Source organism: Triturus cristatus, chromosome 7 (assembly GCF_964204655.1).
Source record: "Triturus cristatus chromosome 7, aTriCri1.1, whole genome shotgun sequence".
NCBI lineage: Eukaryota > Metazoa > Chordata > Amphibia > Caudata > Salamandridae > Triturus > Triturus cristatus.
This window is the reverse complement of record NC_140590.1, coordinates 786,646,331-786,668,537: the sequence shown is the minus strand read 5'-3', so window position 1 is coordinate 786,668,537 and position 22,207 is coordinate 786,646,331. Positions and strand designations below refer to the sequence as shown.

Below are 22,207 nucleotides of genomic sequence, written 5' to 3'. Positions count from 1 at the left end.
TGAAGAGGATGCCACCAAGGAGATTTTTTTAATTTCTCAAAACATTTCACACTTTGTATTTGTGCTACACTGTGAGGAATGTTTCAAAATTTTTATAGGCATAGAATTTTGTGCCAGAAGAGTCATGTTCAGGTACAAAAGCAGCCTTTATAATGCCGGACGGACACAGGACCAGTAGGTTAGTTGTGGCTCCCTACGCTTTGATGAATGGTGGGATTACTGGGTGAGCCCCCTATCTTGACTTTGAAGCAAAAGACACGTATAGTAAGAGTTACATAACACAACCGACAACATGTCAGAGAATGTCTCTCAATATTTGCATTTTTTAATGTATTGCACTGAATAAGTGGACATTAGGCAGAGACACCACCACCATAACAGCCCTGAAAAAGGCCATTGCTTGGGCAAGTGAAATGGCTGAAACATGTAGCCAGTGGGGGCTGGTGACATTTGAAAGTGGTGGGGAGTAAAAGTTCATAATGAGTGCCCTGCGGCGAGTGAGCGCAGCGTGTGAGCCATACCGTCATAAGGGGTGTTCGGTTGGAGTCTCCCACGAGAAAATTTTGAAGAAAGAATGGGCAATTGGTGCATTTTCAAGCATATTTGAGAAAGCAAGAAGGTCAATAAATCAATAAAGAGACTTCATATGAGAATGACATAGGTAGCTGCTTATTTAGTATAACCACAGAACTTTATAATGAGATAATAATGTTGAGTACCTCACAGAAGTTAATCCATAGTATACTGGGAAAATCACATAAGAGAAAAATGATTGAAGAGGCTCCTTAGCATTTGGGTGTTGGCAAATACATGTTCGGCAAAAATAACCATGCTGGAGTTCAGGTGAATATGCAGTAAGGAGGCCTTTACATTTTGTCTTTATCTTATCACATGCATGATTTGCTGGGGGTTCAAACACAGAGGTGAAATGTCAGGCAGTGTCTTCTGACAAATTGCTGCTTTTCTCATCTGATTAATATTGACCTTTGCTCTGACTGCAAAGTGAGAGGATTTTGCCATGGGAAACAAATGCGTGACAATCTTGCTGCGTGTGGTAAAGGAGGTGTTAAACTGAGGAAAAGGCTGTATTATCAAAACACATTTGTAACACAGTAAAATGCCTTCAAGTAAACTGTACATATGTTTCAAACTATATATAAACAGTTAGGAAAAAAAGAATTTTCCACTCATTGTAAGCTTTATCATCTTATCAGTAGACACACTGTGCAACATAGATCTGCTAACTACCATCCTGGACACAACATTAAAGGCAAGGCTGGGATTTTGTTTCCCAAAGTTTACAGCACAATAGAGTGCGGCACAGATGTGTGTGGGCGCAGAGCAGTGTTTATGTTGCTATTACACTGTGCAAACGTGGAGAACACAGCCTGTCATACCCGCAATACCATGTAAACAAGCAAGACCTTGGAACAACATGGAAACTCTCAACAACGCAAATCAGGTTTTGCAACCAAGTCCAGGGGGTTGAGTCAGCATGTGATGCCTTGTTACGAGGGCACTTCATATTTCCACCCTGGATCTTCCTCAAGTCATTATTTTTGGGTGTGGTAGTTCTTTGAAAATCCCAGAATGTACTGAAGAGGTAATGGAAGCGTAGGTCCGAAACCCTGATGGCGTCCCGACACAGAATCATTAGGCAACCTTAGCACAAAGCACATTGGATGATAAAACCCCAGCTGTTTTCGGTTAGTAGTATGAAACGTGACGTGCAGCACGGAGGAGCGCACCGAGTCACATGTTGTATACATACCTATAGGCTTTGCTAGTGGGAAGCTGCATTGCAATGTATAGCAGAAATGTATTATTATAGAACTCAATTGTACACTCATTATCAACCTCAGGATGAAATAATAATTGAACCCAAAAGGCTTCAAAACTGTAACTATGAGGTCAAAGACAGATTTCTGGATTTGATACATCGATCCACGGATCTGCCAAATTCAGTTTTAATATCCTTTTGTGTGCCACCTTAGTAGGATTCGAGTAATGACATCAAACGGGAACTGTAAAACTAATTAGCCAAGGTAAAATAAAAAGAGAAATGCAATAGCCAAACCTCAGCTGACTAAAATGCTCTTCCATGCTATCCCATCAAACGCTAAACTAGGAATGGGAGCAGGAAAGTAAACATAGGTGCTATCTAAAGACTTTTCCTCTCATCATGGAATAGAAATGCCATGTAATACATTTATTTACTTTTTTGTAACAATGTTTTAAATTGCACACAGACAATTATGCATTAACAGAGTATAACACTACCGCTGACATCCTTACAGTGCATCCCTACTGGATATAAATATTTTTAAAGCAACATGATTTGATAAAGCCCATTAGCATTAATACCAGAGCAGGCCCTGCACAACAACAGGCACTAAAATCTGATTAACACTTACAGCAAGCTGTCTGCCAGAGGTCTAAGCAGTTTGTGACAGGTTTATTAAAAGTTGATGAGGCCGTCAAGTAATATAACGGATTAGCAAACCACTTTATGAAAGCCTGTTCTGGATGATTTTCATGTGGGTTGCTCAGACATATCTTAAAGGAGTGCACACCTTTTTTACAGTCACTGTCTCACTCTGACTCCTAACTTTACTACTCCTAAACTGAGAAAAATCCTAACTTTAAGACTTTCGGTATTCACAGAAGGCATTTAGAAGTCCTAAAGTTAGGAGTCCTAACTTTACTACTTCTAAACTGAGAAAAATCCTAACTTTAAGACTTTCGGTATTCACAGAATGCATTTAGGAGTCCTAAAGTTAGGAGTCCTAAATTTACTACTCCTAAACTGAGAAAAATCCTAACTTTAAGACTATCTGTATTCACAGAAGGCATTTAGGAGTCCTAAAGTTAGGACTCCTAACTTCTGTGAATACCGAAATGAGTAAGTGCCTTCTGTGAATACCAAAATGGTAGTAAGTTTAGGATTTTGTCTTAAATTAGTTCTGTGAATCGGGACCTTTGTCTATATGTCTCCGTGTGCATGTGTCAGTCTATCTCTGTCTGTCTCTCCCCTCTCTCTTCTTCTCTTTGTCTATATGTCACAGTGTGTATGTCTCCGTCTCTCCCCCTCTCTGTACGTCTCTATGTATGTCTCTGAGTGCATGTCTCTCTGCCCATGTACCCGTCACTATCTGTTTCTGCTTTGGGAAGCAGCAATTTCCTCTCCTTCCTGTAGTGTGAGTCACTACTTACCACTGAAGGGACAGGTTCGGCAGGAGCATCAAAGCATGAAAGGAACACGTGTCTTCCACCTCCCGGTGCAGGGGGCACTCCACTGGAGCCAAGGGCTGCAGTGTGCCTACCAGGTGTGCTCTAGGCACCTCAGAACATGCACTGGGCAGCGCCGTGCCTACCAGGTGGGCTCTAAGCACCTCAGATGAGAAAAAACAAGGACCCCCTGAACAATGGATAGTTCAATTCCTAGGACAGGGACTTGAATAGTAATGACAAAAACTCCTAGGCAATATCAATAAAGTAAACAAATTACACAATATCTATGACAATAAGAAGACCAAGGAAGACGGAAAAAATATGTTCAAATTCGTTACTATTTTAATAATTTCTTCTCATATTATTTAAACAAATTATATTTATACAAAACATCTAAAACATGAAACAATATTTAACACATTACATTTAATCAATATGTATAAATAAAAAGTTAAAAAGTGGCAATATCTTTATTAACTCGACGCGCGTTTCGGCGTATACAACGCCTTCTTCAGGAAAGCCACACGATTATCTAAAAAAGAAAAAACATACTCAGATTTCATCAGTGGTTGTCCATATCTTGTTATGTATTCTCATGAAAAGCATCTATTTAAACAATACATATCTTTTTTTTAAATTATCATAAAAAGCACAATATGTATCAATAGCAACAATCTATATACATAATCTGACGGTCTTCCTATGTATCAAACATTACGATTTTATATTTATTTACGGTGCTATATCTGAGTGCTCAAAAACGAAGTTTAATGAAAGAGGTCTATTAAATAGTAAAGGCCTGTAACATTATAGAATCCAGAAACAAGAAGATAGAAAATAAGTAGCCAATCACTCACAGATCCCGTTTCAAGGTGATGAGTTCCTAGTGATTAAAACTTGCAACTCCATAGTTGGTGGATGTCTTTAATTCTAATAAATGGCTGAAAAGAATGTATGTATCACCATTATTATAGACCTGTATGATAGGGTCTAATCATCATTAATGTACATGGTAGCTGCTGTTTGTATAAGCTATCTATATGATTTCATTTTGGGAAAGAAATCTGACGAGATTTATGCTTGTAAGATGTGCAATTAAAACTAATAAATCAATGTTAATAATTCAATAAGATCACAAAGAAATAAGAACTGTACTCTATTCAGCAACAGTGTGAGCAATCATCATGCTCCAAAATTCGGACTGATATTAGCGGACCGGAAAACTGAGACTCGGACAAAGTTTTGGTTACTATCTTCATAATTCTCAACTTATAATATATATCACTCATTGTTACATAATATATATCAGGCCAGTAGGTTTTTGAAATAATACAAGGTTATTATAGTAATTGATATCTATAATACCAAACAGTTTGACATGTCTTTGAAATTTTGTCAGACAGAACAATAAAGTTTCCATGGTTTTCAATATAGTCTGTTTTCTCTGACCATTTTCACTTCAGTCTGTCTTCTCTGCAAGTTTTAATCACTAGGAACTCATCACCTTGAAACGGGATCTGTGAGTGATTGGCTACTTATTTTCTATCTTATTATTTCTGGATTATACAATGTTACAGGCCTTTACTATTGAATAGACCTCTTTCATTAAACTTCATTTTTGAGCACTCAGATATAGCACCGTAACTAAATATAAAATCGTAATGTGTGATACATAGGAAGACCGTCAGATTATGTATATAGACTATTGCTATTGATACATATTGTGCTTTTTATGATAATTTAAAAAGATATGTATTGTTTAAATAGATGTTTTTCATGAGAATACATAACAAGATATGGACAACCACTGATGAAATCTGAGTATGTTTTTTCTTTTTTAGATAATTGTGTGGCTTTCCTGAAGAAGGCGTTGTATACGCCGAAACGCGAGTTGAGTTAATAAAGATATTGCCACATTTTAACTTTTTATTTATACATATTGATTAAATGTAATGTGTTAAATATTGTTTCATTTTTTAGATGTTTTGTATAAATATAACTTGTTTAAATAATATGAGAAGAAATTATTAAAATAGTAACAAATTTGAACATATTTTTTCCGTCTTCCTTGGTCTTCTTATTGTCATAGATATTGTGTAATTTTTTTACTTTATTGATATTGCTTAGGAGTTTTTGTCATTACTACTCTAAGCACCTCAGAACATGCACTGGGCAGCGGCGTGGCTACCAGGTGGACTCTAGGGGTCGTGGCTCGCAATCCTCTGGGGTGGGGGGTGAGGGGGCCGCGCGGGTGTTAACATTTAAAAATTAAAGTAAAACTTACCCGATCCCGGTCCCACACAGCTTCTGCTCCTTGGCCGGTCCGGATCAGGAACAGGCATGCTCCCTCCCGTCCTGCAGCCAATCACAATGCTACAATGGCAGCGTTGTGATTGGTGGGGAGTCCCGAGCGGCGCCCAGCTGGGCACCAGGTAGGGAGGCCATTTTCTCCAGGCATACCCAGAGCAGTCTGCTTTCTCGCAGCACGAAAAGCAGAAAATAAAATGGTATTTAAAATACCATTTTATTTTCTGCTTCTCGCACTGCAAGAAAGCAGTGAGGCGGTGCTCCAAAGCCCTAATGGAGCAGCCGCCACTGCATGTAGGCAAGACAGAAGTTCCCATCCAAGATCATCCTGATTATCATATCAAGAGTACTCCGTTAATAAAGAGGAATTCCCACAGGAGTATACCGTGAGATATGTTTAATTGATCTGGTTCCCTGCAAATCAGTGCTGGAAAGCTGCAGGAACGAACAGGATTCCGGTTCTGGCAGGTGTTATTGCGAGGGAACCATGTCCGTGGCAGGTGCCTGCATCTCCCACCACCTTGGTCCTGATACAGAGACACAGGCTATCCTCAGCAAATGCAGCAGCCTGTCACAGGCAGTGTGTGAATCTTGCCGAGCAGCTGCCTGCAGGGGTTTGATGAGGCCCTTTTTCCTCCTCTTCATGGCGGCGTGCTGCATTGTTAACTAAAGATGCTAATGCTGACAGATAATTACTTTCAAATCTGGGCTGGGGTCTCTACATTTGCATAGTTTGCAGGCAAATAATTCCTTTATAATAGGTAGTCTCTGAGCTTGGTGCTGGTACGGCATTTCAGATCTCATCCCCAGTTGGAGCGGCGGATTAGAGGTGCAATGGGGCAGTTTATCAGTTAATCTGCCAAGGGATAAATTTACATTTTGGTGTAGTGTTTTTTTAATCTTTTTATTTTACTTTTGGTTTGTTGTATCTGTATTCACGTTTATTTACGCTCGGTATGAATATTAATGTTAAGCATAGTGATCTGGTTTATATCATTTGGTCTATATGAAAAAATAAAATATGCTAGTTCAACTTTAGCTGCCTTTCCAATTGTCAATGTCTTTTGTTGTGGAGTTTATAAGAATAATTCATATGCACTTGCAGACATTGGACGTTAAGTTGCCTATCACTGAATGAATACCTTCTGACTCTGCCTTGCCCGACACAGCGGAATAGCGTACAGTAGAGTGGTGTAGAGTGGAGTGGCATAGAGTGTAGTGAAGTACAGTGTAGTGGCATACAGTGGGGTGGCGTAAACTGGTGTGGCGTAAACTGGAGTGACGTAGAGTGGAATAGTATACAGTGGGGTGGTGTGGAGTGACGTAGAGTGAGCTGTGGTGGAGTGGCATAGAGTGGAAAAGCTTAGAGTGGAGTGGCATAGAGTGGAGTGAGGTACAGTGTAGTGGCGTACAGTGGAATAGTGTAGAGTGTACAGTGGAATAGTGTAGAGTGGAGTGGTGTAGACAGGAATAGCATACAGTGGAGTGGCATAGGTTGAAGTGGCATAGAGTGGGATAGCATAGAGTGGAGTGCTGTAGAGTGGAGTTGCGTACAGTGTAATAGTGTAGAGTGGAATAGTGTAGAGTGGAGTAGCGTAGACTGTAGCGGCGTACAGGGGAATAGTGTACAGGTGAGTAGTGGAGTGGAATAACACATAGTGGAGTGGGGTAGAGTGGAGTGGCATAGAGTGGAATAGCTTACAGTGGAGTGGCGTTGAGTGGAGTGAGGTACAGTGTAGAGGCGTACAGTGGAATAGCATAGAGTGTACAGTGGAATAGTGTAGAGTGGAGTGATGTAGACTGGAATAGCATACAGCGGAGTGACATACATTGAGGCACAGAGTGGGATAGCATAGAGTGGAGTGCTGTAGAGTGGGGTTGCGTACAGTGGAATAGTGTAGAGTGGAATAGTGTAGAGTGGAGTAGCGTAGACTGTAGCGGCGTACAGGGGAATAGTGTACAGGTGAGTAGTGGAGTGGAATAACACATAGTGGAGTGGAGTGGCGTAAAGTGGAATAGCGTACAGTGGATTGCCATAGACTGGGGTGGCATAGAGTGAAGTATTGTAGAGTAGAGTGACATACAGTGTAGTGGGGTAGAGTGGAGTGGCATAGAGTTGAGTGAGGTACAGTGTAGTGGCATACAGTAGAATAGCGTAGATTGGCATACACCGGGGTGGCAAAGAGTAGAATAGCATACAGTGGAGAGTGGCGTAGAGTGGAATAGTGTAGAGTTGAGTGTCGTAGAAAGGCATTGCATAAAGTGGAATAGCGTAGAGTATAGTGGCGTACAGGGGAGTGGTGTGGAGTGGCGTAGAGTGGAGTGGGGTAGAGTGAAGTGGAGTAGAGTAGAATAGCGCAGAGTGGAGTGGCCTAGGGTGGAGTTACGTACAAGGGAATAGCATAGAGTAGAGCGGCATAGAGTGGAGTGACGTTGATTGGAGTGGAATAGCATACAGTGGAGTGGTATGGAGTGCAGTGGTGTACAGAGTGGAGTAGAGTGGAATAGAATAGAGTAGAGAGACGTAGAGTGTACTTGCGTACAGTGGAATAACATACAGTGGAGGGGCATAGACAGGAGTGGCGCAGAGTGGAATAGCGTACAGTAGAGTGGCGTGGAGTGGCACAGTGTGGGGTAAGGTGCAGTGCCGTGGCGTATAGTGGAGTGGCATAGACTGGAGTGGCATAAAGTGTAATAGCACACAGTGGAATAGGCTAGAGTGGAGTGGCGTAGAGTGGAATAACATACAGTAGAGTGGTGTAAAGTTGCATAGAGTACAGTGGAGTTGTGTATAGTGGAATAGTAAAGAGTGGAGTTGCATAGAGTGTTGTGGCATACTGGGGAATGGAGTGGCAGAGAGTAAAATAGGATATAGTGGAGTTAGGTAGAGTGGAGTGGCGTAAAGTGGAGTTATGTATAGTGGAATAGAGAAGAGTGTTATTGATAGACGTGGCGTAGAGTGGAAAAGCGTTCAGTGGAGTAGTGTAGAGAGGAGTGGTGTGGAGTCGGTTAGAGTGGAGTGGCATACAGTGTGATAACAAAGTAGAGTTGCGTAAAGTGAAATAGTGGAATAAGTTTTCTTTGTTTGCAGAGTAAAACCCGAGGACACTGCAGAGTAGACTACATTGCCCATAGTATACAGGGGCAGTTGACTGGAGGAAGGAGCTGGCGCTGAGTGCTTTTGAAGTGTGCTGTTCTTACCGCTGCGCAGGACTCCGGAGGATGCTCTAGAGTGGACTACATCACAAATAGTGTACAGGAGCACGTGACTTGAGGTGGGAGCTGGTTTCTTAAGCGCACTGTTATTCCTGATAAACAGGATGCGCAGGTGTCTGGCGGAGACCAGACCAACAGCAAGCCCATCAGCCCTCCTGGCTCCTTCGCCTCTTGTTGAGCCTGCAGTCAAATGCAAAAAAAAGGGGCAGCATGCCTCCGGCTTGCTCATAACTATAGTAAATAAATGTGTTGGAACGGACGAGGGTCACTCCTTGCTCGCAACGGATGTGTTGTTGTTCCTGGATGACCTTTTTATTGAGTCTCAAATTTATTGAAGGTCCTTCCAAATACTCTGGTTGATAAGTTGGGGAGTGTCAACTGCAGACTCAGTGGCTTGATCTTTCTAAGTTGAACTCTTCTGCTGATGCTCCAAATTCCCTTTTGGCACCTAGTAGCATTTCTAGAAATCGCCCTTTGGCTAATCTGGCCTCTACTCTCACTCTTTTACTCGCCCTTAATGTACACACACTAACTTCAGGACCTCTTTGATACCTGGTCTAGGTCTAACTGCCCTAGAGGCAGGGCCGGACTGGGAACCCAAAGCAGCCCTGGCAATTTTCTCGGACCAGTGTCTGGGGAAGCACTGCCTGGCCCCGGAAGCTTAGAAATGATTGCTTGCTGCTTTTGTTGTTGGGGGCCGATATTGCAGGACCACTGCAAAAACGGTCCCTAGTAACAAAACCAGTCCCCACCGCTACAAAGCCGGCCCACACCCTTCCAGCCTCCTGGAGGACAAGTCCAGTCCTGCCCAGAGGCGAGCCTCCCGGAATGAGTTGTCTCAAAGTACGGTAGCTAAAAACGCTAGTGTAAAAAGTGCACCTTTTCAGCAATCTGGGCCCTGAAATTTACCTCCCTCGGCTTGGCCATATGTCCCACTTTTAGAAGACATTGCTGTTCTGGGCAAGAATGTCACTGGGGATTTTGAACACCTAAGGAATAAGGTCTTACACTGATTAAGGAAGTACACACGCTTCAATTTGTGTAATTTAATCAGACTATTTTTTTCTGAAGAGTCCCTTGATATGTCTCCTAAAACCTTTGAAGGGGACTGCGTTGTGATTAATTTTAGGACCCCCATTTGTGTGCACAATCTGCTGTTTAGCAAACTGTCTGCGAACACTAGGGGGCAGATTAACAAGCCCCTTGCACCACTTATAACATGGGAAAAGTGACGCAAGAGTGGCGCAAGGGGCTTGTATATCTGCCCCTAGGAGTCCATTTTTTTTTCCTACCTCTTGGTTATTTTTACAATCTTCCACCTGGTCCTTTCCATAGCTCTGTGCCTAATTGTAATTCTCAAGTCCACCCTCCTCTTAGCACTGACATCACTCTTGCAAATACATACCAGGCCTTGCAAAATCTATCTGACATGGAATGACAAGGGCTTGTGAATGTCCCAGCTTTACTGAGTGTCTCACAATCTGTCCATAGTTCCTTAGAACAACAACCAACAAAAGTGCACCATAACAGCATCTGTTCTGGTGCACTCACTACTAGTTAAATTAGTTAGTTGGAATGTAGCAAGCATCCACTCGAAATTGAGGCACTCTGAGTGGGTTTGCCTAATTGAGAAAAATTATGTGGTGCTCTTACATGTAACCTGAGCCCTGACTCCTGTGTTTAAAGATAGCTATACTTGCTTGTCTATGCCCACTACTCCCTCTAGTTCGGGTAGAGCAAAGGGTGGCCTTACAGCTTGGTTTAAGTTACCTTGGGGGCGGGCAGTGTGTATGATATAAACACTTATAGTAAAGACTTTCAATTAAGGGCCTGAGCACCTACTGTTTGTAAATATTTGATTTTTATAATACCAATTTCTCTTCCTCATACAATTCTACCTTTAGGATTTTAATGCTAAATTAACAGTTTTATTGTTAACTTTGTAGCCCACGTTGTATGTAATACTTAAATTGAAATATGGGCAAAGCCTCTAGTGGCCCAGCACGAGCTCCACTCACTCGGCTTGTGCCCAGCCAAGTCGATACATCAAACATACTTAAAGTTTCGTGGACAGCTAATGGTAACAGTGCTCTTGCCATAATAGGCTTGGTTAAGGTTAGCCGAATGGTTCGGGCCTTATAACAGTAATATGGGAACGAAGGGGTTCGAATCCAGAGGATGACGAAAATCTTTGACTTTGGAATTATTTTAGGCAATGATTCCGATTACCTATTTTAGATTTGAAAAATGTTGGATTTATGTCAGGATAGTATTAGGAACAAAAGATGCGAGTAAGAGACACGCTGGTATAAGTTTGAGGCGCTGACGAAGCGCCAACTACTGCCACGAAACAAGTGTTGGCTGAAAATATGTGGCAAAACCGAGTTACTGTCATTGTTTCTTGAAACACTACTGTTATGATGTGGCAAACTATGTTTTCAAGATATTAACATTTGGAATAAATCAATAGAAATCTAATCAGTAGATGTGCATTTGTGATTTTTTGCTGAGCACCGTGACCATTAGCTTCCCAAGAAACATTAAGTATAAGTACACTTTAAGTATATTTTTCATGTAATACTGTTGCGCTTTGTCGTTCAGATTCCAGAGGGGCTATATTAAGTAACTTCATTTTAGAGAAAGGTTTATTAAATTTTCGTGAGCTGGATTCTGAGCAACATAGCAATATTCCTACATTTGTTGGTCAAGGGTGCACCTCCACCATAGACTTCATATTTATGTCCCGTAGCTTCCTAGGGCACTAATTATGTAGTGATGTTTTAGACACCAACATTGGTAACCATAATCTACTGACTCTGACTTTTTTGTCTTGTAGTTATAATTACCATTTCACGGTTGTGCACCCTTATCATCCCACTATCCGGCATCATTGTTTGAGGTTAGCCTGGAAGCTTGTTTCCCCTGAAACTGTAGTGAGTGCCTTGATGAAATTCAATTATTCTCTTATTATAACCTGTCTATCTGACACTGATGGTGCTGAGATTATTACTCAGTTCTTTATTGATCTATGCTTAGGTATTAAAATCTCTCTGCTCAAACCTAGTAGCAAACAACCAAACCTTCCCACTCAATATTTAATGTTCCTTGTTCTTGTACTAACAGGCATCTGAAAAAGGCACTAGCCAACAAACCTAGAATCCCTGAGGAGATATGATCTTGTTAACACCTTTCCAAATCCTCCTTATAACATTAACTGAAGAAGACCAATTGGGGTCACTTGGCTGAGTCATCTAAACTGCTGCACTCCAAACTTCTTTTGCAAACAGTCCACTCAATTAGAGCTAGCAAAGGTGCCCTGTCATTTCTGAGTGCTCTTAGTAGCACAGATGATTGGGTTACCCATTTTCAAACTATTTATGAATCAGATGATGTTGTTTTTAATATTTCTCGGTGTAGATGACTTTCTTTTACTCATGATGACGTTCATTTAGCTATTTATCAAAGTTCTTCGGATAAAGTCCTAAGTCAAAAGGGTATGCTCAAACTTAAGAAAACATTATTTGATGATATGATAGTATAACGGAAGTAGTTCAACTAAGGAAACCCTCTATAAGACAACAAATGATACCAAAGATGTGTGAAGATGTGGAACCTTATTTGGTCCTTGGGGAAGGGCACTCATTTTTAAATCCCATTCAGGCATGATTCATTGTTAGTTATGTTTTTAACTTAAACAATACAGGAATTCTGATATACTTTTCCTTGTGAAGAAACGTCAAGTCAATCTCTGAATTATATGATCATTTTTGTAACTATTATGAATTCTTTATGAGGTGCTCTTTATTACTTTTTTTCTCCAAAAATCATCCTTTTGAAAGGTTGTCCTACGATTCCTGCAAATGCTTAGCGAAAAACACCTCTTGTTTTATGTTGGAGTTTTTTTTAATGTTGTCTTTTTTGGTTTGATATATTATTTTTGTAATGTTTCTTTCTACTTTTCACAGCGTTTTTGACTACATTCAAAATAAAGTTTTATTGGTTTTAATTGATTGACTTCTGTATTGCTGGAGGCAAATCCTGTCCACTTATACATAACACTTATCCATCATCTGTCCAGGGCCCTTTTTACGGTTTTCAGTGCTCTGAATTCCTTGATGAACCCTCACAGTGTATTATGCCTTCCATGAGCCTGTCATTCCTGAGCAGGTAGTAGTGTATTGAGAGCCAAAGCGAGCCAAAGTTGAAAGTGCTCAGTTGATGCCCTCTGATCTATGGGTGCGGTCTCCCTGAGAAGGGTACAGGTCTTTGCAATGAGTTACTTCACTGTCCGTGAGCCCATCGTCAATGGAGATGTAGCCTGGGAGAAGCAGAAGTCCTTTGCCTGAGCCTGTCAATTATGTGACTGCTGTAAGCACAGCATTTGAAATGATTTGCCGATTGATGATGGGGTCTCAACTGTTTTGGTTCTTGATGAAGAGGTGCTTGTCAACTGTTTTTAGCAGCAGCCGAGGTTTTTGCATCTGACCAGGCTCTGAGAGATCCATATCTCCAAGCAGGCCAGGAGAGTCAGCTCTAAGTTTTCACCCTTTTTCAACTGATGGTTCCATTTCCAGGTTCTTTGTTCAGTAATTTCTTTGAAGATAAGGGAGGTGGAGAACTTCAGACAGAGTCTTCAGTGGAAGATTGTACCCGCTTGAAATAAAAAATCAGCATTCTCTACACACACCCCAAGATTTTGGCTGACAGGTTTGTGCAAATATGGAAGTTTTGCGCATAAGCAATAAATACCCTGTAGATGTGGCGCATTGGCAAAATCTATGCTGCCCAAAAGTTCCAAATAGCTTAAATAATGGTTGCTGTCCCTGGTATGAATAAACAATATGGCTGATTTTTAGGCCCTGATTCAACTGCCCAGGGAAATTACTTGAAGAAAATGTCTCTGGTACTGCAATTGTAAGTGGAAAAAACAGAGAGACAGAAAAAGGAGGAATTGTTCATATTTTTAATGTAGCAGTGAAACTCAACCTGTGATAACTGTGGCCCTCTCTGCATGTGAAAAAATAATGAAGAAATGCCGAGAAAGAGCTGAGCGCTAAAGGCAGTTCTTTTTTGACTCAACATGTGATAGAAAGGAGGAGTGGAGCTAAAAAATCTCGCCAGCTCATTGGCTGCCTGGCAGACCCAAACATTGGTGTAATTGGGCTATACACAATGCTATATTAAATATCTGTGAAGTCATTTCTTACGTTATCCTTCCGGGGCCGGACTGGGAACTAAACCCGGCCCTGGCAAGCTGCTCGGCCGCCCCCCCTGGGGGGGCTGCGGCGGTGGGCCGAGCTGTTTGTAAGGGAGGGATTCAGCCGATTTTTTTTTTTACCGGGGGCCGATATTGCAGGCCCCCACTAACAAAAACGGTACCCAGGGGCCCCAAACCAGCCCCAATCCTGGTTGCTCACCGTGGAAACGCCCGGTGTCCGCTCCACCCGTCCGGCCCTGTATCCTCCTCAGACAAGATCTAAAGTCAGATGCTTCAGTACAGACAGAAGCAAGGAAGTACTCCATAGTTCAGATACATTCCCTGATAATGTTGATTCAGAGGAACTAAACTTACATACAAGTGGGTAAGTATGACAGTGCTACTTCAGTGTAAAACAATCATAAGACATGTATCTTACTTGGGGCGTGACCGAGCCAGCCAAGATGGCGGACTCCTCTCTTTGAGGCTCCCGCTCGACGGCCCGTGCAACTGACAGCTATACCTGCCCCGGGCTTCCACCTACCCGGTAAAGTGTCGGACCGTGCCCGGTGACAGTAGCGGCACCTCCGACAGGCGTTGGATCTCTGCGAGGACGGCTGTGGTGATGCCGGAGACACCGCACGGCCGCTAGCCGATCCGCAGACAAGATGGCGGACGGACGCCCAGCCCGGGAGAGAAGCGGCGAGCCTGAGGCGCCACGGAGGCTCCCGCGGCGAGACTGACCCGGTCGGCGATCGCGGCCACCCACATTGGCGCCACATAACAGCAGAGCAGAACCGGACCTGGAGCGCAGCCCTGAATGGTGGCGGATGCAGCGGCGAAGTGATGGGAGAACGCTGATCCCCTCCCCCCCCGCGGCTGAGCGAGACCGAGTGGCTGGGCGACGGCGGCGGACACCGCGCTACACCCCCGAGAAGCTGCTGACGACCCGGCGGCCAGCAACATCACACAGGTGAGACCCGACCTGGACGACACCGAGGGACCCCAGGCCCGGGGCCCGGTACACTGTCCGGAGGCGCTGGGAGGCGGATTGCCCGGCGAGGGGGGGGGGCGCGGCCGCTGCCCCCGGGACGGAGAGCCCTGATCGCCGCCTGGGCGGATACCAGTGGACACAGACCAGCACAGAGCCAGGCCATCGAGGAGACCGCGAGGAGGGGCCCGGGCTGCGTGCAGTCGCTGGCCTCGCTCGGAGGAGGGAACGGTGAGGAGGCAGGGAACACTGCCTAGTGGGGGCCCCCTCGGGCGTGCCGCGTCGTGCCTGAGAACCGGGTTGGACGTGGAACACGAGGAGAGGGCAGAGCCCGCACAGCGGACGCAGTGAGATCGGCCAAGCTGCAGGGGACCGGTCGGTGAGTCTCCGTGGGGGGACTCTCCCTAAGACGGGAGGGCGGGATCGTCCTCGCCCCCTTCAGACCGGGGACGGGGGAGTGCACACACCCATACGGAGAACGGACCGGGCCCGTGGCCACAGGGAGACCGCAGACATCCTGCATTGGCAAGCCGGCGACCAGGGGGGGCGCGGGCGGTGCGATCGCGCCCGGAACGACGGGACAGGACCCAGAAGCGGACTCCTCCCTGGGTGACCAATCTGCCACGTGAACGGCCCTGCTGAGCCAACCCGAGCACGAACACCAGCGGACGGGCGTACCCACCACCGTGGGGAGGGTCCATCCCCAACCATGGGTCGTCAAAAGGCAGCGGGGGCGCCGTCGACCTCGCACCCGTCACGAGTGGCCGCATCAACGCCCAGGGGGCCCCCCCATACCACTGAGCCCGTCACCGACGACCACACGTCCAGGAAGCTAGATCAGGTCCTGGCGGCCATAGAACACTCTAGAGTGGCGATGGAGGGGAAGTTCGGCGAGTTGGCGTCGGACCTGGGCCTCCTCCGAGACGACCACAGGAAACTGGCAGAAAAAGTCGCGCACAGCGCAAGCACGATCCAGACGCTGGAACCACAGGTGCAACAACATGGGAGCACACTCCGGGACCTCCAAACCCGTATAAAGACACTAGAGGACAAGACTGACGACTTAGAAGGGCGCTCCAGATGGAGTAACATTCGCATCGTGAATTTGCCGGAAGGAATCGAAGAGCCTAACCCGATCAAATATATCACTGACTGGATAGCCTCCTTCACTCCAGCGGATGCCCTCACAGCGTTCTTCTCTGTGGAGAGGATCCCACAGAGTGCCGGCACGCAGGCCGCAACCGGGCATGCCTCCTCGCCCGTTCTTACTCAAGCTCCTTCATTATAGGGACCGAGACACTATCCTCAGAGCGGCCAGGCAACAGGGACAACTGCAGATAGAGGACAAACAGGTTATGCTGTTCCCGGACTACTCCCGGGCGGTCCAACAGCGGCGCGCCACCTTCCAAGCAGTGAAACGCACCCTGCGCCTGCGGGGCATGCAGTACGCGCTCCTTTTCCCGGCCCGCCTCAAGATCATCTATGGAGGCGAGACACACTTCTTCACAGACCCAGGAGAGGCGGCGACATGGGCGGAACAACACGCACGGCACCCCGGGGACAGCTCCAGCCCGCGCCCGAGGAGGACATCCGGGCATCCGGATCGCCGACGCCGAGGGGCTTCCTCCACGCAGATTAGTGCACGGACCGCCACTACCTCCACCAGCTCTCCGGACCTCGCACAGATCATGGCGGAGCGCCGGAAGGCACTCCAGGCGGTGGCCACTATGAGCCCACAGGACAGGGAAACAGATTCCGAGCGGGGCCCCCACATCTTCAGCTCTGACGACGAAAGGAGTGCCACGCCGAGGTCACGAAAGGGCTCGGTGACACCCCCGGTGGTGACCCCTCAGACCGCAGACACTCTCATCTAACAAGAAGCCCACAGACCAGAACAGACGGGACACGAGCACGCACAACCCTGCTAATCGAATGGAACAAACTACGCCAAAGAGCCCGATACGGGGCAGGACATCTATAGACGTTAACAATATACGGACAGCCGCCAGAGCGAGAGTCGGCAGCCACCAGAACCACCACCCCCACAGCTACGAACTAAAGTTTCACCATGATCACTAGTTTGGGCACACCGCCTTGCGCGGTGCGCCCCCAGTATTGGGACTGTTTCCCACCGTTGTTACAGTTCACCCCCCTCCCTGCATACCTCTTCCCTACCATTCCTGCAGCGGGCGAGGTGACCGCCATAGACGACACAGTGCACGGACGGACGATAGGCGGCAGGCGTGGGGCTGGGAGCGACGACCGTGGGGTCTGCAACACAATGAGGACGCATATATATGACTTCCCCCATCATACCTCACAACTCCCCTAACACAGACATAAAGTTCCTGACGCTGAATGTCCGAGGCATGCACACCGCACGCAAACGATACTCTATTTATGCCTACATCAAGAGACAAAAGGCCCAAGTTGCACTCTTACAAGAGACACACCTGACGGCAGGGGAAGTGGACCGGCTACAGAAAAAGTGGCGAGGCATAATATGCGCCACGACCTACTCCGCATACGCCAGAGGCGCCCTAGTATGGATCAGACCGGGGGTGCCATTTAAAGAGCAAAACAGAGTCGTAGACAGAGAAGGTCGATATGCAATGCTGACGGGATTGTTAGAGGGTCAACAACTACTGATAGGGAGTATATATGCCCCCAACACGGAACAGGAGGGATTCTGGGGCACACTCACACGAACATTAGCACAACACACTTCAGTCCCATGGCTCCTGGGAGGGGATTACAACTGCACTCTGGACCCACACCTGGACCGCTCACATCCCCCACAGGCCCACTCCCCTGCACACAAGCAAGCCGCGGACCTCCGCAGATGGGCGGCCAAATGGGGGTTGGCAGACATCTGGAGGACCCGCCATCCCACTGCGAAGCTCTACTCCTTCCATTCGATCCCGCATAATCTGAGGGTCCGTTTAGACAGGTTCCTCTGCTCCACGTCACTCGTGCCCTTGGTACAGGACTCGGACTATCTCGGCAGGATAGTGTCGGACCATGACGCGCACACTATGGTCCTCCGCTGGAAACCGCCTCACCCCCCGATTCCGACTTGGAGGATGCCTCGAGAATGCCTCACAGACCCGGTGTTCCGTCAAACACTTGAGGAGTTCATGCAGGGCCACTTCCGCCGGAATGACAATACGGCGTCCACACGTTCGGTGGAGTGGGATGCATTTAAGGTGAGCGCCAGAGGCCACTGCATCCAGCAAGTAGTTGGGGTAAGGAGAGTGCTGGACAAGGCCTTGCAAAGGGCGGAATCCCAGCTCATGGAACTCTCGAAGAGGGTGGATCAGGGCGACGCCACAGTGGCACAACTCTCAGAGGCCAAAACCTCCCATGCGGTTACGTTGCGTGATCTGCGTAAATACAATTTTCGCGCATACGCGGCTCGAACGCACCGAGAGGGGAATAGGGCGGGATCTCTCCTGGCTTGGTTGGCCAAACAAGACAACGCCGCATCCTATCACAGAACTCATGGCCCCAGACGGGCAACTAAAATCCTCACAGGCAGATATCTTGCGCATCTTTCAAGGGTACTACGCGACCCTATACCGTGCCCCACGGGTCGGGCCCTCGAGAGATCTCGCCGGCTTCCTGGGCGAGTCGCCCCTGCCCGGGATCCCCCCGACATCGGCAGGGACCTAGACAAACGGATTCTCGCGGTCGATGTGAAACAGGCGATTAAGGCACTTGCCCGCGGAAAGACGCCGGGTACGGACGGACTCCCGATCGAGTTTTACCACGCGTTCGTGACGCTGCTGGCGCCGCGCCTGGTCTCCATATACGAGGAGGCGGTAACTCGTAAACTGCTCCCAGACTCGATGCGGACGTCGGTCGTGGTGACCTTCCTGAAGCAACATAGAGACCCCTTACTCCCGGCTTCCTATCGACCAATAACGCTCCTGAACACGGACTGCAAGATCCTCGGGAAAATTTTAGCAGAGCGATACAGTCGGATTCTCCCAACGCTGGTGCATCCAGACCAGTGTGGGTTTGTTCCCCGACGTAACACCTCACACAATCTGCGCCGCTTCTTTCATGTCCAGGACCAGACGAAGGGGCGGTATCCCCGGGCGGCGTGCTTGGTCCTGGACCTAGAAAAGGCGTTCGATACCTTGCTGTGGCCTTACCTGTTCGAGGTCTTGAGTCGTATGGGCGTCGGGCCTGTGCTGCTGGCCTACACACAGCTGCTGTATGGGAGCCTCACCTCCAGGGTGAGAATCGGCAGACTTGTGTCGGCTCCGTTCCCGGTGACCAGCGGGACCAGGCAGGGCTGCCCCCTCTCTCCTCTCCTCTTCGCTCTGGCGATGGAACCCCTGGCCATTAGGCTGCGACGGGAGGGGGAGACTTGGGGGATCCCCATAGCGGGCGTCACCCACTGCGTGTCATTATATGCGGACGATCTACTGATCTACGTCCGTGATAGATCGGCTGACCTCACATCCATTTGGACGACACTACAGGAGTACGGGGACACTTCGGGACTCCGGGTCAACTGGGAAAAATCATCCGTCTTCCCTTTGGGCGCACACGCAGGATCTCTGACGATAACGCTAGGTGCTCAGACATTGAAATGGGAAGGGACTCCCCCCAGATATCTGGGGGTGCGCCTATACCACTCCCCCAGAGACCTCTTCGAGGGAAACCACCGGAAGGCGCTGACCAGCCTGCGCTCGGCAGTGGGGTTCTGGAAGACACTACCATTAGCACCTATAGGACGCGTCGCAATCGCGAAGATGATCATGGTACCGCGAATGCTCTACTACTTCGCAAACCTTCCAATAATCCCTCCCCGTGCTTTTTTCCGGGAACTAGACACGCTGTTAGCAACCTTGATCTGGGGGGCGGTCGGCACCGAGTAGCGCTGCGTACATTGTATCTACCCACGACGGCCGGAGGCTTAGGAGCCCCGTCCTTCGAATCATACTTTCTCGCGGCACAGCTCCAGTGGCTATCCCAGTGGACGGCGGAGCGACATGTGGAGGAGACAGTCACGGATGCAGGTAGACTACCACTGCCTGCGATCCGGCGTATGCTGTTGCCGGGCTCGAAACCGATACGCACACATCCGCTTCAGGTCGTCGTAGCCCGCCGATGCATGATGCGGATACACCGCATGTCAAGGGGACGGCCGCTGTATTCCCCCCTGCTCCCTCTGGTGGGGTTCCCGCGACGGAACGGACACTATACCGCGAGGGCCCTCCAGGTGTGGACGGACCACGGCGTCACAGAGATGGAGGCGCTGTTTCAGGAGGGGCAGTTGAGGACGTATGCACAGCTGGTGGAGTGGTATGACCTCCCCCAGGGACAATTCCTGAGACACAGGCAGCTGCTGGAAAGTAGCGGCCGCTTCTGGAGCCCACGCGATGGGGATCCCCCGACGCATCCGGTATTGCACACAGTGCTGCGTATGGGAGCGGGCAGTCACCTAGTCACCTGGCATTACAAAGCGATTCGGGAGTTGGCGGACGTCTCCCTGGACAAACTCCGGGAAACGTGGGAGGACGATGCAGGCCGCGTATTCAACGATGCGGAGTGGCGCAAAGCCCTGGAGTCCCCCAAAAAGGTGTCCAGGAACGCGCGATTTAAAAATATCCAATTCAACATTCTCCACCGGGCGTATCTTACTCCGGACAAACTCCACCGGTTTTACCCCGATGCGCGATTCGACTGCCCCCGATGTCACCTGGCGGAAGCCGATTTCAAGCATATGTTTTGGGCCTGTCCCTCCATACACCTTTTTTGGGGGGAGGTGTACCAAACCGTGCGGGCTACAACTGAAATCCCGGCTGCCGCCACCTGGGAGGAATGCACACTGGGGTTGTCCCCGAAGAAGAAAACCGCGAAGGTGCAATGGAAGTTTATGTCCTTGGCCGTGCTCCTCGCGAAGAGGAATATCGCGATGCATTGGAGGGCCCCAGGAGGACCGTCCACACCGGCATGGGCAGGCGCAGTGCTCAAATGGGGAGCAGCTGAGGAGGAACTGTTAAGGGAGGAGGAGGCGAAGGGCGCCCGTAAACACCCGATATCTATGGAATGGGCGCAACTCCTCATCCTTTTTAAGCAAAACTACGAGTCGAGGGACGCCCCAGACGCGACACAGCTTACCCCTCACGCCTCTTCGGCTTCCCCTGGCCGCCCCGGCCTGGCGGAGGTCACGGACGACTCCGTAGGTGGGCAGCGTACCTAGGTGCGAGAGCGAGCGTGGACCCGGCCCCCTGTGTCGCAACAGGCGACAACCGACGGGCTCGACCCCCCCCCCTCTCCTAGGTAGGCCTCAGGTCGGATCGCTAGCACTAGCCATCAGTCCTCCCACAATCAGGCACGAGAACCTCGCCCCCACCAGTCCCGCACCCCCACCCACCCTTCCATTTTTCACCTCCTACACCCTTCCTTTCCCCTCCCCGTCTTTCTCACGGTTTGGGGGTCCCCCCTCCCCCCCCCTCCCTAGGGCCCGTTCCAAACCGCCCTGTCGGCGGTAGTTGCCCCGGTTGACGGCTCACACGCCGCGGTCCTAGATACACGACCTGACAGTGAAGCTGGGAAAGAAGGGTACGTCGCAAACACTGCATTGGTGAGGTAGTGCTGACCCCGATAGAGACAGACGCTGGCGACATTACCGTGCAGACATACACGGGGACCGAGCAGAGCGCACTAGGGGGCGACCAGCCTTACCGATTATAGCAGGTACCCTCGGCATCTACCGGACTACAGCACCCACTCACTATAGATCACGCCACGGTTGATGATGATGTAATAACATGATTGGAGTATATATAAGCGAAAGTTCAATGTAATGAAAATGCATGCAAAACCCTAATAAAAAAATTGAAAGAAAAAAAAAAGACATGTATCTTACTTGGCAGCTGCTTGGAAAGGTGATTATAGCAAAACTTGTTACTGAGCAAGAGTTCCTATCCATGCTAATAACTAAGCACTCGGGCATCTGAATTTTGACAACCTGGGGTACTTGGACATCCTGGTGTACGGACTAAAGGTACTTGCTTGAAGCATGTTTTCTGCCAGTATAAGGAGCCTCCAGGTTCTCTTTCCTCTCTACTCTCTTGACTCCGGGCTTTGTTGCCTCACAGATCTTTCATTTCTGACCTCTCTCACCGTTCAACGTTACAACATCTGGGCTCGCCAGGGCACGAGTCGGGGTACCACGCGGGTGGACGGCATCCCCCCACTTATTTTCCAGGGTTTTCCAGGGTGGACGCCGTCCACCCTGCTCAATC

General features: G+C 48.0%; 1 protein-coding gene across 1 annotated transcript in view; it reads right to left on the bottom strand.

Annotated features, from left to right (window-relative positions):
* Window positions 1–22,207, bottom strand: part of ADAM19 (ADAM metallopeptidase domain 19) — a 275,869-nt gene that overhangs the window by 1,721 nt on the left and 251,941 nt on the right. The gene's annotated exons all lie outside the window — the stretch shown is intronic.